Consider the following 18,244-nt stretch of genomic DNA (forward strand, 5'->3'; position numbering starts at 1 on the left):
CCCTTGATACCATTTACGTAAGGAAAAAATAAATATTATTATTTTTCTTGCCTGTGTGATAGTTTTAATTTAGAGATGGATTTTTTGCTTCTATTCAAAGAAATGTCTGTAATCTGTATTTACTAAATCTTTTTTCTATCACTACTACTATCTGCCATTGCATAAATAGTTGCTAATGGTTATCTATTTTCTAGAGGTTTGGTCATATTATAAAAAGAAAACAGGATTCTAAAAGTTGTAATATATCAGTGGTAAAGGAAAACATAAGATTAACTCTATAAAATATTTTATTCATCTCATTTCATGTTTTATTTCAATATCTTAGTCTTTAATTATAAAGTTATTATACTTCTAAAATTAAAGACAATCATTTTGAGAAAAAATATATATATTAAAATAATTTGGTTTTTTTAATCAGAAATTTTGCATAAGAGTAGAAAAAAATTGAAACTGACCATTTTCTTTGAATACATACATACACAGAAGAGCACTGACCATTATTACTGTTCTGCTGCAGGACTGCTATGATGCCCTACAATGTCTGATACTCTCTTCATATTTGGGAGCAGATGGGGATGGATGCTACCATGAGTCCTTTTACAGATTGTGACTCTTGGGTAAAAGTTAAGCTGATGTCTATGAATACAAACATAAAACCTTGACCCTTTTTTTTTTTTTTTTCACTTGTATCTTCCTCCCACAGGTGTGGATGTAAAGTGATGGTTCCATGTTTGCTCAAAGCTGCTCTCTGGTGGAATCATCCACCCAGACTAGAGAGCTGATAGCAGCTCTGAATTCATGATACCATCATCATCTCTTTCCTTCCTTCCCTTCCACCTCTGTGGTGGGGAGTGGGACAGCCTGCTACTCTCAGTGACATCACTGTCCTGCACTGGTTGGAGGGGGGAAGAAGTTACCAAAATAAAGTCCCACTTCTCTTGTTGTATTTAATTAACAGCTTGCTGGCAATAGAAAACATGCCTGGGCTTAGAATGGCTCAGTGGATGCACTGATTGAACAGTTTTGTTAAAGACTCTCCAAATCTTTTTACAGAAGGGTCAGAGGAGGCCTTAAAAAAAATAAAAAATTCCACCAGGCTGAGCATTGCAATGTTTGTATCTTTAAGCACTCGATTCTTTTCTTCACTGTTATCTGTTGTGCTGCTAACTGCTGTGTCTCCCTTTACAGTGTCCTCAGTTGTCATGTGGTCCTTTCTTCCAGATTACACAGAAGAGAGACCATCAGGCAGCAGCCAGACCAATACCACCTGCACATAGTGCAGGCTTTTCTGGTTTTCACTATCAAGAAAACCAACAAAAAATGTTTGTTCCAGAAATTATTAGTGGCAACCATTTCAGGTAGTTTCTTGATTATGACCATGGAAATGACATATTAAAAGCTAACAATCCTGAATGAAACAAGTGATCAACATCTCCACCCTCAATGGGCAGTGAGTACCCAGCTGGTCTCTGTGGTAATCTGAACTGACTGCTACCCACGAGAGTCATTTTCATTAACTCATCCTGACAAACTGCATTAACCCATAGGCCAGTTTCCAAACTTGTGCAGTATAAATCAAGGTCTTCAGTTTGTTTCTAGGTATTAACAGCATTGCTTGGTTGCCAAATTACCAGCTTTAAATTCTATAGTGCTTCAGTTTTTTTGTGCAGGGCATCATGATTTAAGTGTCCATGATGTTTGAAAATTGTATTGGATTTTTCCCAAATTGCCCAAATCACTTATTATAGCTGTGATGATCAAAGCTCATCTCAAAAGCAACCTCATTAAATTATATATTTTATTAGGGACAAGTTAGGTCCGATACTGGTTACTTTTAGTCTTCTAGCTTGTCAAACTATATTTATTATCACTTCTCACAGTTCTGAACAGCAGCTGCTGCTGTTTTCAGCAGCACTGTGAGAAAGAAAGAACAATAAATGATAGAATAATACTATCCCTTTTCTTCTCCCCTCCTTCTCACTTCAGTGACTGTCTGATGAAAGCCTCAAAGCTGGAAGGGTGTGTACTGGAGATCTTCATTAGCAACAAGGTCCTTGGAAGAGTAAGGCAAGAAATTTATTTCTATACAAGATTTATTGAAGAGGGAGAATAGATATGCTTAAAAAGACACCAAAGGAGGAAGATACTTATGTGTTTCTCTGTAACTGCTGTACTGCAGCATATTGGCCTGCACATGTGTAAATGTGTATTCACTATCCATACCCTGATATATGACTGTTACTCTATTAGGAAATGTTCAGATTGAAGAAGACTATATCTAGCTTTTCTCAGTTCTAATTCTCTCCTGAACAAATTCTACCATAACATTCCAAAATAATAATAATAATAATAATAATAATAATAATAATAATAATAATAATAATAATAATAATAATAAAATTGTTTCTCCTGTTTATTCATTTGTTTGTTTTAATAAAATGTCCATTCTTTTTAACAAAATAAAATGTTATCCTAGAATATTTGGATTAAGTTCAGGATCTCCATCAGAGAATCTCTATATGAAATGACAATAAAGATTCAGACTTATCTCCATCAAGAGAGTTTACAGTCCAAATTGAAGCCAGGAAAGTTGAAGGAGGAGTCAAATTAAAGTACTCGGTGATCAGCTTAGGTCAATATAATGCCATGACGGCTTTTCTGGAACAGTCCCTTGTAAAAACATGTACACTCCCTTGTAAAAACATGTTAGGAAGCTTGAATGTAAAAACGTCATGGTACAACAGGAAGAAAAAGAATGATTGTCCTATTTTATGAATCATTTTTTATTTTGAGAGATAAAACAGCACAGAAATGAGGAATGGTTGTATCTGCAAAAGCAAACATAGAACAATACCCACCAAATATTGATCTAGCTAAGAGAATGAAAGTAACTGGAAAGATTCAAAGTTTAGTTCACTTTATTAAATTATTTTAACGTGCAATGACAAGATTTTAAAACTGTTTCAGCAATTATCTGCAGAGATATTTGGACACCAACCTTCTCAAAGTGCAATATTTTTTAGAGGTCAAAACACAAAATGCAACTGACCACAAAGGTGAGATTCAGCTGATGAAAATATGTAACCAGCTGTAATACGTAACCTTCAACCTTCAGCTGGATGTAGCACAGTGAATAGATCAGCTGGCCAATTTTGCTCTTGGTATAAATTGAGATATGTATTTTATGAAGCCTATCTTGTGACTCCAGACATAAGCTGTAGAAGTGAAGCTGTAACATTACTCATGTTACAAAAACACTTGTAAACTATTTTTTCAGTGCTAGATTTCCTTTCTTGTAGCAGGACAAGCCTTAAATTAACCTGTAAAAGTCTTCCTGGAGATCTATACAAAATCTGAGTTTGTAAGGGATCATTTTGGTATTATTGACTAACCGAAATTCACTGCATGTTGTTTTTCTGTTTAAAAATCAGGAATAACTTATTTAATGTGCAGATGACCAAGCACTGGCACAGGCTGCCCAGAGTGATTGTGAAGTCTTCCTCTTGGAGATCTTCAAAAGTCTGAATGTGAGACTAGGCAATCTGCTCTGAGTGTCCCTGCTTGAGTAGGGGGTGGACCAGATGGTCTCCAGATAAACTTGCCAGATTTACATACCCTTTGATTCTTCATTATGTTTCAAGTAACTCAGTCACAGAATTGTAAGATTAAAGAACAGTTTGGGCTGAGACGGGCCTTAGGAGGTCCCTAGACCAACCCAGTGCTCACAGCATGGTCCACTGATCCTTATGGTCCTGTCCTTATGGTCAGGACAGCTTGTTCACAGCTGTCTTCACTGTGTAGGCTTGAAAACCTCCAGGAATGGAGTTCACACAGCCTTTCTGGGCAGTCTGCTCTGCTGCTGGAGTGAAAGCACAGTCTCAGCATGTATCAATTAGAGCCTAAAACAGTGATTACTGGATCTCTTTCAATATGAAGACTTTTTTTTTTTACTTTTTTTTTTTTTTTTTCTTGTAAGTATTCACAAAACTATGTAGGGAATTTAAATCTTCTGAGAGTGGGTCTGGTTTTCTTTGCCAGTGCTCACAGTGATCAAGGAGTCAAAAAACAGTGTTTGAGAAACAGTAGTAAAAAGCAAACACATACAGTTAATAAGTCAGGAAGAAACTGGAGATAAAGTCAGAAATGACAGATGAAAACTCATGTTTTGTTTTTTTTTCTCATATATATATATATATATATTTATATATACTTATTGATCAGTGAATTAAATTCTGAACTGTTAAACTTAGATCTCCAATCTTGTTTATAAAATTCACCCACAATCTGCAGAGAATAAATACACTTCAGTACAGGATCCAAGTGCCAAATGAATATGGAAATAGGATGTGCTGATGCATCTATGGCACTAAATCTGGACACACACCACATTCATAATGTTAGTGCAGAAAGAAGTCTACAGTTCTCTCTGTTGCCTCTTTTTCTCTCTGAAATCTCTTCCCAGACAGCTTTTATTTATTTATTTATTTATTTATTTATTTTTCTGTTATGGAAGATAAGGACTTCCTGAAAGATAAAAACTGAAGGAAGTTATTTCCTAAATAAAGAGAGAGGGGGGAAGCACACAAACACGCAAAACACACAACACACAAACAATAAAAAAATAATAAAATACTCGGTAGTTTTCAGAAGAAAATAATGAAAGAAGAAATACTGACAGCTCAAAACCGTGAAAAAATATTTTTATAGGATCAGTGCAAAAGTGTTTTTTTTTTTGGTTGCTCTAGTGAACAATACAAAAGAAAATCGTTTGTTTCTGTAAGCTGATATAGAATATTTCATTTTACAAATACCCAAAAAGAACATTCCAACAACTGTGAATCTCTTGCTATTGCAAGGCCTCAGATTTTGGCAGTTGAGCTATTTTGATGTATTTTTCTTTTATATCAGTCAGAAATACCCCTAAAAAGTAGCATAAAAGATGATAAATTAACATTAAAACGTGGCATTATGTATCACATTCTACCCTGTAAATTATAAAGATTTTGTCTAGGAATATAACCTTGCATACAAATACATAGACCAAATGGAGTTATGCTTCCAAAATAGACCATAAAAAGTTGAAAAGCATAGACCCGTAGAGAATGGGTCTATTTTATTAGCAACTATACTTAAAGTAAGCTTTAAATGTGTTCCTTATTGAGGCTGAGTAAATGAGCTTCTTTTTTCCCTTTCTTTGAAGTTAAAGTCATTCATAGCCCTCCTGAACCCACATTTTCATTCTCCCAGTACCCTTAAGAGAGGAGTCCTGTCGTTATTTGCAGAAAGTTCGCTATAACTTGAAATCTGCCTCAGACTGCCTTTGTGAAAACACACTTAAGGGGGCAGACAGCCTCTCAAACTTCCATCAAGCAAGAAAATTCACTCCCACTGATGCAATGACTTCACACACACACACCCTCAAAAAAAAAAAAAAATATATATATATATATATACATATATATGTATTACATGTATATGTATATATATATACATATATATATCAGTCTATCTCTCTGTCTCAGCCAAAAGTTCCCCTTTCCTCCATCACTGTGTAGACACAAAAATGCAGTCTAGTACCCACAGTGTTACCCCTTAAAATACATGCCACCTGTGCAGCTTAAGCTTTTGGCTTCTATTAACCTCCTTAGCTAGAAAGAATCACTCTTTTTAGGGAAACTTTCACCCTAAGCTAGATATTTGAAACAGAGGAGATGAAACATCCAATAAAAGTGAGTGCTCATCTTGAGCACACAGAGAACCAGGGACAACAATGACAGACATACCACAGCCCTTATCAAGCTACCTTTGTATTACATCAGTCAGCAGAGCAGACTGCTTATCACTACATTTTCAAGGCTTTTGAAATTTGTAGGAAAACAGAACATACTCTTCTGGGTAAGTACAAAAACAAACAAATAAACAAACAAACAAAAAACCCCGCAGGTAAGTAGTTGTGATAGGACTGACTGACACAAGAGGGAAACACTTTCTGTGTTGGTCACCTAGGGCTTCCTCCATAGTAACCTTACAGTGATAGAAAGCCATCCACCATAAAATCTGTGCCTCAATGAAATTAGATGATTCATAGTCTAAAGCTGTCTGTCTCCCTCATTGACTATAAAAAAGTTAAGTGAAATGAATGCTCCCTCCTCAAAGGAAGTTTGGAAACCACAGTAGTTACAATAAAGTGCTTTCAGATCAGAGGATCCATCTTAAAATTGTGTAGGATCCAGATTTTCACATTGTTCGGTGTGAAATATGATCACTTGAACATCCTGGTAATGCTGACCCCAGAAACTGAACTCAAAGGATTCCAGACATATAAGGTATTTTAAAAGGCATAAGCTGGCTTATATTTGAACTTCAGGGCGTGCTCCATAGAAAATCTTCAAAGACACACATTGAAATTTATGAGAGATTTGGAATGACCTACAAGGAAAGATTATTAGGCTTAACCAAAGAGCTTATACTCAAAGAGAGCCTGTTAGCATGAAAACTTGTGTAAGAACGGCAAACAGAATAAATAAACACTTATGTGAAGCTGGAAATCTTATGGAAAAAGAAATGAGGATGTAGTGCCAATGTAGACTTCCTGGGTCATCAGTTTTTTCTCCCCCTGCCACTTTAGTCAGATATCTTGGAGAAGCACTTAGTAATCTCATTTTAAAACAAGACAAATTCCTTGCTAAATGAAAGAGCGCCCCAAATCCTCACTTTTCCAGCAAAGAGAAAATTCTTCTCAATTACTGCCCTAATTTTATCTGTGGTTCACATATTCTCCTTCATATTTCTGAAACAATATTTTTAGAATTTTCCAGCTAAATCATGAAATCCTTAATTTTAAAAGGTATAGCTATCACATCTATGGTTTTATGTGTCAGTTCTTCTGTCCAGAAATTCTGTACATACTGAGCAATAAACTTCCACACATTTTATTTCCATTTTGATTGTGTATCCATTTGTACTTCCTCAAACTCATCCCCATTAGCTGCTTTTTTCAATATCCTCAACAATGGAAACTGAACTATAGTATATATTTAGTTTCAATACATATTTGCATTTTAACACTTCTCTTTCAATAATATGATGTTTTTCCATGACATTTCTCTTCCTTCCTTTTGTTATTTCTTCAGAATTCCACAAGTAGGGGATGGCCAGGATTCTTTTTTTTTTTCTTTTTTTTTTTTTTCTTTTTTTTTCTTCTTTTCTTTTTTTCCAGCACATTTCATGGCCTCTAGGATATAACTTTCCTTGCTTTATAATATTACAGGTAAGAGTACCTAATCCTGGACGCCAATTTGACTCAGACGGTCAAGAAAGGAACTTTTTTTAAAGGCTTTATTTTCTGACGGACCTGGACTTTTGAACACAACAGTTGTTTATAAGAGCAACTAAGAAGGCTTTTCTTTCATTGCAATGCAAAGCAAAAATAAATTTGAAATTTTCAAAATGATCATTGTATTAATTATTCTCTATCCAGTCCAGAAATCAGCCATAAACTTACTCCAAATAAATTTAAATCAATAAGCCTAGATTTTTACAGACACAAAGAAATACATGTAATAGTAAAACTCACTGAAGAAAACAGCTACTGGACACATTTAAGGAAGGTCCTGTTGTGTATAGGACATCCATGGAGTTTTTGCTGATGAAGTCTGAGTAGTATTGTCTAAATGATGCTACTTAATTTGATGTAAGAGCAGAACAGAGACTTTATGAGGAGATTTTCCATGTCTTCAGTTTCATGAGTACAGTGACATTTTCCGTGAGAATATGATGGAATAATTATTTCACGTTTTGAGTTTCTTCCACTTCAATTAATATAATTTCAGACTCATAAAGTAAATATGTTACATAACTATTTCCTGTTTTGTTAAATTTTGTTTCATTGTTGACATTATGCATTCTAATACAATCGTTTCACAATAAACACATATACACGCACATATACATGCATATACATGACATTTACTGCAGCATTTCACATCAGTAAAACTGGTCTTATCTGAATGACATAAAATTTCACATACATATTTCTGCATGAATTATTTTTAAGTTTTCTTCCCTCGTGCATTTTTATTGTTTGTGCATTCTTCTTGTTAGTTTCTTCCAGTTAAGAATGAAAACAAGTTTAGAAATGTAAAAATTTCCCTTCCGATACAGTCTATTTTTCAACCATCCCTAGAAACTAACAGCGGGTTCTTAAGCCAAGAAAAATTATCAGAAGACCCATTTAAATAAATGGATACGTTTAGCCAATGAACGAATAAATTTATTTTGTAATCAACATAAATATAGTGGCAAAAATAGTGCCTCCATAAAATCCTTTCACATTCAATAATATTAGCATAATTAACTAATGATGTTTCAAAGAAGACGTCAAAACATAAATTAAACACTTAGGATTCAATTTTTGCTCCAATACACTCAAAACACTTCAGTTACCTTCAACAGAAATTGCATGTGCCTAATGAAGGAAAGAATTTTGCTATTATGAATAAAACAAAAAATAACAGATTATGAATTGATACTTGTATTAATTTTTCTAAAAGCTTGCAAGCAGCCCAAGTCTCTGGTATTATACCATTTTACAGGTGTAGGTAACTCAGAGTCAGCAATGTCATGTGATATTTTTATCAGGATTAGTAATTGGGCAAGGTCAGCTTCAGCTTCAGTTTACTTGCTGATTCAAAATAGGTTTCATCTTCTCTCAAGGTATGTATGTGCATGTATGTACAGGAGTCAGACATAAAAACTCCTCATTTTATGTGACAAAGAGGAGAGGAGGTCAGTATCCTCAAAACTACCTGCCTTTCATTTCTTCTTTTGGCTTCACTCAGTCAAAAACAAAGGTCACTGTTTTATTACTTATTTTTCCCTCAAGAGGATGGTATAACAGAAATAAACTTGAATGGGAACACATAACTATATAGCACAATGGCTGAAGCTCATCTGGAATAAAATATGAGTTTTAATATATTATATATAATATATAAGAGATTTAAATAAGAGTTATCAGAGGGAAACAACCTTTGAAGAAAGAAGATTACAGTGGTTTAAGGTGTTGAAAAGAAAAAGTCTTTTCTTTGAAAATCAAACCAGAAACTACTCAATAAACAATGTGCAGAAGATTTTTTTAAATTACAGTTATCTTGATAAAAGCAGACTATTGAGCTGTGTTCTATGGGACTAAATTCTCTGCATAAACTACTGAACCAATTATGGGGTCCAAAGACTGGCACACACACACAGGACTGGCAGATAGGGCAAGACACCTTGGGTAGTCCAGAACTGTCTAGGAAAGCAGATGAAGGCAAGGAAAAATACCTACAGGTGTCTCAGATGGCACCAGAGTTCTCTGCTTAGATTAAATTAGTCTGGATCTGATCTAGGGTAGCTAACCATTATTTCTCCTCTGCATAATTTTATCTTTTGGCCAGCTTTTATCATCTGATGTTGTTTTTACACAATATTTCAGAATCACACTATTCTGAAAGGTACTCAATTTTTCTTTAAGTGAAGAAAAAAACATTTTAACTGCTCTTGTAAATTGATTCTTGTTTCTTCCCCTGAATACTATCATAAGCAACCATGTCCTGTGTGCACTATTTTACAAAGGCATTCATTAGGAAGACCTCAATTAGCTCTATGAATAAGTTGTAAGCTAGATTTATTTTCCCTAATTGAACTAGTGGGTTGATGCCTACTGTCATTCTTCCTGTGTGTGTTATGATTGTATTACTTGTATCACTCCTGAGTGGCTCCAATAAATTAAAAACTTGAAGTTCTTTGGAAGATATATGTTTCAATAAAACAAAATTAAATCAGGGAGTTATGATTAGATCATTTTCCTAGTTTCGTTGTTCGAGCTTCTTGTTAAAGGATTGGGGCCTGTGTGGTTCAATACTGGTCTGATATAGTGACCTCAATTAATAATGTATTAAGAATGTTGAATTTATGAACCTCAAAATTAGGTTCATTCTCAAATACTAGATGTGGTCACAAACCATGCTGATTGAGCATTTCTCAGAATGTTAGAAAGTTTCAACAGAATACTGAATAAATACATCTTAATTCACATACCAACTCTGACCGCTGTCTGTGATCATGTATAGCTGCCAGCACAAGGGCTTCAAAATGATAAGACCAGCAAAGCTCTAATAAAATATATACAGTATTTTAATAGGTCAAGAGTGGTTCTATTCAGTCCTACTGAAATCTGAGGTCGAACAAGATTTAGTCCAAAATTTAGTCCAAATCATCAAAAGAAACTTTGGTAAATTTTTCTGCATTCTCTATGTGCATACATGCATATAAAATATATATTTTACAAGCTGAGAACATCTGAACTATTCCAGAGACTAGAAAACTACCAAAGTCTTAAATTTTCCTTATATTTTCTAGATCACAAAATAAAAATTTAGTTTCTCAGAAAACTTGCAATCTCAAAAATTATCAGAAGTACAGAATATGGCAGTTCTTAAAATCTTTATAGAGCATCAGACTAGGAGTTGTTTCTTTTCTTCTTCCCTTTCCTTCTCTGCAAGTATAAAGTGAATTGCACCTCTTTCTGGGCAAAGCAAATGGGAATAAGGGTAGTTGTAATTAAGTATTAGTAAATTACATCTAGATCAGAACGTCTGTGTGTGAAACATAAAATCTTAATTCTTAAAAAAGTGTTGATGTGATTGTGAGATTGGGAAATATTGTTATGGGCTATAAATTGTATCCAATTTAACTTCTTTGCATCTTGGAGAAGGTGGAAATATATATATATATATATTCTTTAAATAAAGGAAGTAAATAGCTTTGCATATTTGACATAAATTTGTTTTGAATGAAATTACTTTTCAACTTCAAGCCTGAAGATGGCCTGTTACTGAATGAAAAAGATTGTTCAATATCCTGCTGCTCTGACTCCTGTCATAACCTTTTAACTGCACATCAGCTGTATATTCTACGAACAATGATTCAGTATAACACATGTATGTGCCGGCACCATTTTACCACTGAAAGAAAGAGTATTTTAAATGAATATCAAATTGAATTTTTGTCCTTCATTGCGAAGTATTAAAGCATACTGTCTAGTCAGTGTTTCTGAGTGACATTTTCCCTCTCCTAAAATTGGACGATGATGATCAAATAAATACTATTATGAATGCGTTGGAATGGCTTCTTTAGCTGGATTCCTGAGTTTCTGGGACAAAATGAAAGGACAGATCAGTCATAAGAAGAGCCTCAGAGACGTCTTTCATCTGTGACAGCTGAAGGCCCACCAGACCAGATTTTGAAGAGAGATGGCCTTGACCTCTGCTGAGACTTCTGTCAAAATAACTGATTGGTTTTCATATAGACTGTCCATCAGATTTAACCCAGCAGGATGCTGTAGAGAACTAGGTAGTGAGCCAATTGGAGCAAATGTACAATGCAATACAATTAAAAAACGAAAAAATAGGATGAAAGTGAAGGCTTTAGAAGAGCATTCTAACACTCAGCAATTATTCCCAAGAACATCTTATCTCAGCAAGCTGTGAAGAATTTAGTTTCTCATTTGTTTCAGCCTTCCAAAGGAATCTTGCTGGCAGAGTGAGTTTCTGGATGAGGCTGCCAGGTCCATATCAGTACTGGACAGTTTTCAACTGTGAACAGTACCGCACAGCATAAAACAACAGCTTGTGACCACACTTCTACTGAAGACTTTTACAGAACCTTGAGATTTTCTGTTAGATCAATTTGGACATAGTCTGCCCTCTTGTCCCAGAAGTAAGTGAAACAGCTGCAGTAAAGGAAAAGTTTTGCTCACTCAGCTTGTTGTGAACATTTTTTGGCACACTATGTTGTTTTGCCTGTTCGTACTTGCCAAAGACAAAGTGTTTTGAAACAGCTATACACTTCGTGTTGTTTTGCAACTTTGCCCATTTACTTTTTGTTATGTGCTACAAAAAGAAAATGCCTGTAGATGTGAGGAGCTTACAACATAACTTTCAGCCTCACTACAGCATCAGTTTGATCTGATCTCACATAAACAAGTGAAACAGTAGCAAAATAAAATTTAGGAGCACTGTTATAATTGGTGTAAGCCTTTCAAAGGAATCTCTGATTAACACAGTAAGAAATACCTATTTTCTTGAGAAGATGGGATCATTTGGAGATGATTAAAAAACAAACAAACAAACAAAAAAAACGGAGGTATGCAGGGTTTATATATATATAAACTCTGGAATATATACATGTATATATATGCCTTTGTTTAATTCAAATATAAGAATGCTATAGTCCTTACTGTGTATTTTGTTATATATCATAAAGCACAACAGGGGAACTGCTGCACAGGATAATTTACATGATTCCTAAGCACCATTCATTAAATGTATACTCATTTGTTCTGTATAGGTAAAGACTCCTCAGACATTTATGAAATATATAACAAAATTCTGGAACTCAGACAGCCATGTCAGAGAGAAGGCAAGAAAGTTTGCCTGGAGTTGTGAAAATAACCCACATTCATACCACATCTGCACAGGCAATCCTTTTGCCTTCAATTTTTAATGACCATAAAGTATGTTCTCTGATCATGAAAATTACTCTTCCTTCAGAGAATGACAAGTTAGGGCAAGTATAAACACAACTAACTCATGGCGCTTTACTTTTCTGACAGTTCTTTGCCCTTTCCTAAAGGAAGTGAAAGAACATTTCCACAAGTTGCTAAGTCATTAGGTAGTTTAGAATTACAAAGCTGTCAAACAGTACCAAAACAACTGGGTAGTGCTTTTCATAACCCTTTATTTGTTGCCACCCTCATCACTACTCCAGATATTCCCAAATATTTGAACCCTGTAACAGCTCCCAGAAGTTGCTTATGAGATTATCAATCAGGTCTTTTAATAGATAATCTGTATCCTTCCCTGTTGTGTCTTCATTAGATGGTATTCCCATAATTTTCCAGATGCTCAGATGTTTTAATAAAATCCCACGGTCTGCATTGCTGTTATTACCACCTTTATAACTGCGTGATGTGCAACAGTGTTCTAGCACTTTGGTTCTCACTGTCATGAAGCATAAACAAAATGTAAATTCCAGGGTGAAGTGCTTGTTACTAACATATTCCCATCTATGTAAATATTTCAGATGCAGACAGAGAAAAGCAAACATGTAACATGTATTACTTTGCACACTTAACATAGAATTGCTTGTTTCTACATATCTGTTCTTTTTTATTATTATTATTTTCTCTTATTTCTACTCAATTCCACGGATCTGTGCTAAAACTGTCATGAAAATGTGATACAAAGCAATGTAAATGTGTTGCTTAGAACTCCAGATCACAAAATTGTTGATTTCTGAAACTTGTTAAAAAAGCAAAGTAAGTACAAAGGACAACTGTAGGTTATAAGAGAAATTTGTCAGTCCTTTGTAAAGCACGTAAAAAGCTATGTTGAAATGCATCACAGAAGACATCTTTAGTATCTGAAATGAAAAATTAATGTAGTAGGTGGTGAATGAATGCTGAAGTCACTGCCAGCCACTCAGAAATGATGGTGATAAAGATCCTGAAGATGTTATGACAGATACTCATCACTTAATTGTGAGAATAATTCAAATAAGGGGAAGAGGTATAGGTCAGTTCTTTTATTCTAAAGTGAATGGTTTACTTCTCTTGAAAGCAACTCTAATTAAGATAAAGGGCAGGGCATTAGCACTCAGTATTAACATTATGAACAGCACCAGCTCTATGCTTTACCTCTGAAGTGAGATAGTTATTTATGGTGTCTGTGGTGCAGCAGAGCTCTCCTTTGCATACACATCAGATATCGGGCTGCACAGTACACATACATGTTCACTGAGGGAATTAAGAAGGTGAATGTCATCTGGCAGTAATTTAACAAACTGAAGCTAAACACTTCTTTCCTCATGAATCAAGGCATTCACAGATTCATATGGGTTTTACAGACTATATCTAAACGGAGATGGTGTCACATGACAGCAACACTCTGTGGCAAGACTAATGTGTCCCACAGTCTCACCCAGGTTTGCACAGAGAAGCCCCAGTCAGGTGAGCCAGGCAGCCAGAGTAGTGTTCAGCCTAAGCCCTGGTGTGGGTAAGCTGCTGCAGATATCCAGATGTCACTGGGGACAACCAGAGCCCACCGAGCCTATTGTCCACCTGAAACTTAAGAGCAGAAATGTACATCTTTATGTTGTTAATTCCTGACTCTTGCTTAACCAGGTATAACATCTACCATAATACAGCATTACCAGAGATGACAACTACTATGATTAGCATAGCTTTTAAGTTAAAGTATTTTAACTTGCGTAACTTTTCCCACTGGTGCACCAGATTGTATCCCAAATGTTCCTTTATTTTTTCTCTCTTTCAAATTGAAAGATATTTTACTCATATCCACTTGAAAGCTTTCTTTTTTCCCTTATGTTCCCACCTATTTCTGTAACTGTATGTCTTATTCAGTCATGGTGAACAACTTTTGAATTTGTTCTCAGATAAAAGACTGCTGGAAGATAATAAAGCAAACAAGAAACTTTGTATAATGATGCAAGTTGCATTAGCATGAGCTTGGATCGCATTCATCTCAACAGAGATAACTTTTCCAGTTCCCAGGAGCACCAGAGATAACCCATGATACCATTTCTCTGGGGAGAGCTGTTGTTCTTAATTCCATCTCTGATCTGAGAAGGGATTTCACAACATTTAGACAAACACTTCCAGTACAAAGCAGTAAAATCTGAATCTTTTATGATTCCCTCAGCTGGATTTGACTATTGAAGAGGCATATAAGGACAAATTCTGTATCCTTTTTACTGTTTCCAAGTATACTTTTTGGCATTAGAGACAGATACAGACTTAGCTAGAATCTCTCAATATAATGATAATAATAATAATAGCAATATAATAACAATATTTTGTATAAGTTTTCCAGTAAAGGCATTAAGAGAATGGGACCAGAACATTTTCCATCACTACTAATGCTCACATTTACCTGACTGGAACTTTTCTCAATATTAATTGATATGAATTAAGATACTGACATTAGTATCCACATTTGCTTAGGTCTAAGGTAACAAAATGTTTCTGGGAATGTTTTTTGAAAAAAAAATCTGTCCTGCTCCCAGAAAATACAGACATACCTGAGCTGTCACACACGACTGTGTTTACCTATGATGTTTGATGCAACTACAGACTTCCATGTCCTCAGTTTCTGGTGGTGTAAAATAGAATAGATTACCTGAAGAACCAGTGAAAAAAAATTAAGCTCGGAATTACAAACAGTCAGAGGACAGACATGCGATTTTCTAAAAGGAGCTTTATCCTAGCCAGTATTCTTAACACAAAAATCACTGTTGTGTTTTTACAACTTGTGCTCTAGAGGGAGTGAAATAGATTCTTATTATTGTCCCTTCTGGCCATGAACATCTACCTGCATAAAATAAAACTCCTAATATAGGAGTACTCACAGAAATAGCTTGATATTGCTCAAAACATACATTGAAAAAAAAGATTAAAGCAATTGATCAATTTTATTTTATTTTATTTTTTCAAGTGTTCTGTCCCCACTGAACTCTTTTCCGCTCTGTAGTGGTGCTCCTATAGGAAGAATGGAGGTTTTGCTGCCAGTGCGACATACAGTCTGGTATGTATTAAGTGCCTCTGGAAAACTGATATATTTTTGATTTAAATTTTCTCCAGCAGAAGAAAGAGTTGAAGTTTGGTATCTCACATCTTAGATGAACAGTTTAATTCTCATAGGGTGTTACACAAAAATGACAGTGTGGATTGAAAGTGACAGCAGCATGCAAATATGTGATAGCGGCTTCCCTGAACCAAGATTCCCAAGTGAGGGTAGGTACTTTTTTGGCATGCTCAGTGGGACGTCTGGGAAAGGGAAGAAAGTAGCAGCCTGCTGAAAAACTCATGACTGCAGTCCTGATCCTCAAGGAGATGTGAGTACTGCTGTTCTTTGTGCAGACTCCTTAAACCCAGGAGGGCCAAAACGCACCTTCCTCTATGGCCCACTAACACAGTGTGTATCCAGCTTGGCCATGGCTTTGTCTGTTTTAGTAATGGGGAAAAGCAAGATTTTTCAGTGCTGTCTGTCCTGCATGACAGCTGCACCCAGAAATGCGAGACAGTCTGGGTCTTTTNATGTCTGTTTTAGTAATGGGGAAAAGCAAGATTTTTCAGTGCTGTCTGTCCTGCATGACAGCTGCACCCAGAAATGCGAGACAGTCTGGGTCTTTTCCCTGCAACAATTAGTGCTATATCACTCTCTAAGCACTCTCCCAGACCTATCTGAGTTTCTGAATCTACACCTATCTTCTTGCAAAATTACGCCGCTATTACCTTAAGAGCTAATGTGTGGTTTTATAATACATATTTTATAGAAGATTAAGTAGTTAATGTTTCAAAACATACTCAAAGTAAGGTAAGCATAGATAATCAAAGCTAGTATGTTTTATTGTCATGACTGTTCACAGATACTTTTACTGAGATCCATCTCTGATCAGGAGCACCCAAATGGAGGCTTTTTTTCTTCAGATACAGCTAGTGACACAGTCATTCTTTTTTGACTAATGACAGAGGAGACTACCTCAAGGAATTGAATGATAACATCACAAAACTGGAATAAGTAACCTGAAAGATTAACGAGGACAACTGAAATATTTCATCTTGCCTTTAATAAAAAAAAAAAATAAAGAAAAAGAAAAAAAAAAAAAATGCTGGGTAAGAAAGAAAATGTAGCAAAATAATGTTCAAGATTTGCATGAGATCTGGACCAAATGGAAACAATCCCACAGATCTGAACAGGATTTGTATTCATCTCATAATCTGCTTTAAGTAAAATAATACCATAACACGGCAGTGATTCCTGGGAGAGTTTTCTTTTTCAGACCTTCCACAGATCTCCTAACAGACAGACCTACAAAGCTGTTCCATGATGATATTACACTTGTCTGATCTATATTGCCTGGCCTGGATTAGATTACTTTACCATTCCTATTTCTCACTCATTAAAACACTCTCAGATAACTCAGTATGCAATACAATTGTGAATTAAGTAGTCAGAAATATACCTTTTACCTATTGTTGAATGAATTCCAACTGATAAATAAAATGTAAATCTCAGGATTGCAGCATTTTGCCCATCAAAAAGAAAGCTAATTTCTCCTATCAGTTGTGTGTGATTGTGTCTCTCAGCTGAAACGAAGAAAGAAGTCATTCTGAACATTTTGCTAATAAGTAATATCAATCAGGGAGGAATAATTACAAAGAAATGGAAGTAAATTAGCTGGCCTCCTGACAGCACTGAAGTGAGAAATGAGTACATTGGAAAGGGTATGCAATAGGTATGAAGAGTGTATTTGAGTGGAACATGAGTGCACTTGGAATGTAAAAGGAAAATTAGATGAGGGGAAAATTTTAAGAAATAAAAGGTTCTTTTCAGTGGTATTCAGCAATAGGACAAGGGACAAAAACTGCAATGCTGGGAGTTCCATACAAATATGAGGAAGAACTTCTTTACTGTGAGGGTGACAGAGCATTGGAACAGCCTGCACTGAAAGGTGGTAGATTCTCCTTCTCTGGAGACAGGAGCCATCTTACCATTCGAGAATAAATTACTGTTATTTATTGGTTGTTTTTTTCCTTCAAGGGAGCTTTGTTCTCTTTAGTGATTAGTCTCTGTTTCCCAGTATGTCTGATATGAAGGTTACAGTCTGAGTCTTGTTTCAAAATTTGTTAAGCAATTTAAGAATGTAAGGTGCAAATAAAGTGTTATTGTTCTCACAGTAAAGAGTGAATAACTTCCACAGATCTATGTATGACATGACTTCTTATTCAAATCCTCTACCCAACATAAGCAGCTTGTTGGTTGTAAATAGAAAATATGGGAGGGTGATAATAAATATATACTGAAATCAGTATATATTTTAGCATTGACATGAACTGATTTACTACTTCTCTAGATGGAGTCTGGATTGCGAAGACTGTGGTCTGACTTGATACTTAAAATGAGAGCTGGCTCTAACATAGTAGAATAGTTTCTCCAAAAATATTTCGCTGTTCTGCAAAGTGTTACATATTAATAAAGAATTTCACCACAATTGCAAAAGATCATTCACCATCAAGCTCTGGTTCTCTGAGAAAAAAAACTTCCCTCATTCTAGATGAATGTTGCAGCTTCCATAACAAATTCCTTGTGTTGATACTTCTTAAGAGGCCATAAACCTG

The sequence above is a fragment of the Coturnix japonica genome, chromosome 1 (genome assembly GCF_001577835.2).
Source record: "Coturnix japonica isolate 7356 chromosome 1, Coturnix japonica 2.1, whole genome shotgun sequence".
NCBI classification, from domain to species: domain Eukaryota; kingdom Metazoa; phylum Chordata; class Aves; order Galliformes; family Phasianidae; genus Coturnix; species Coturnix japonica.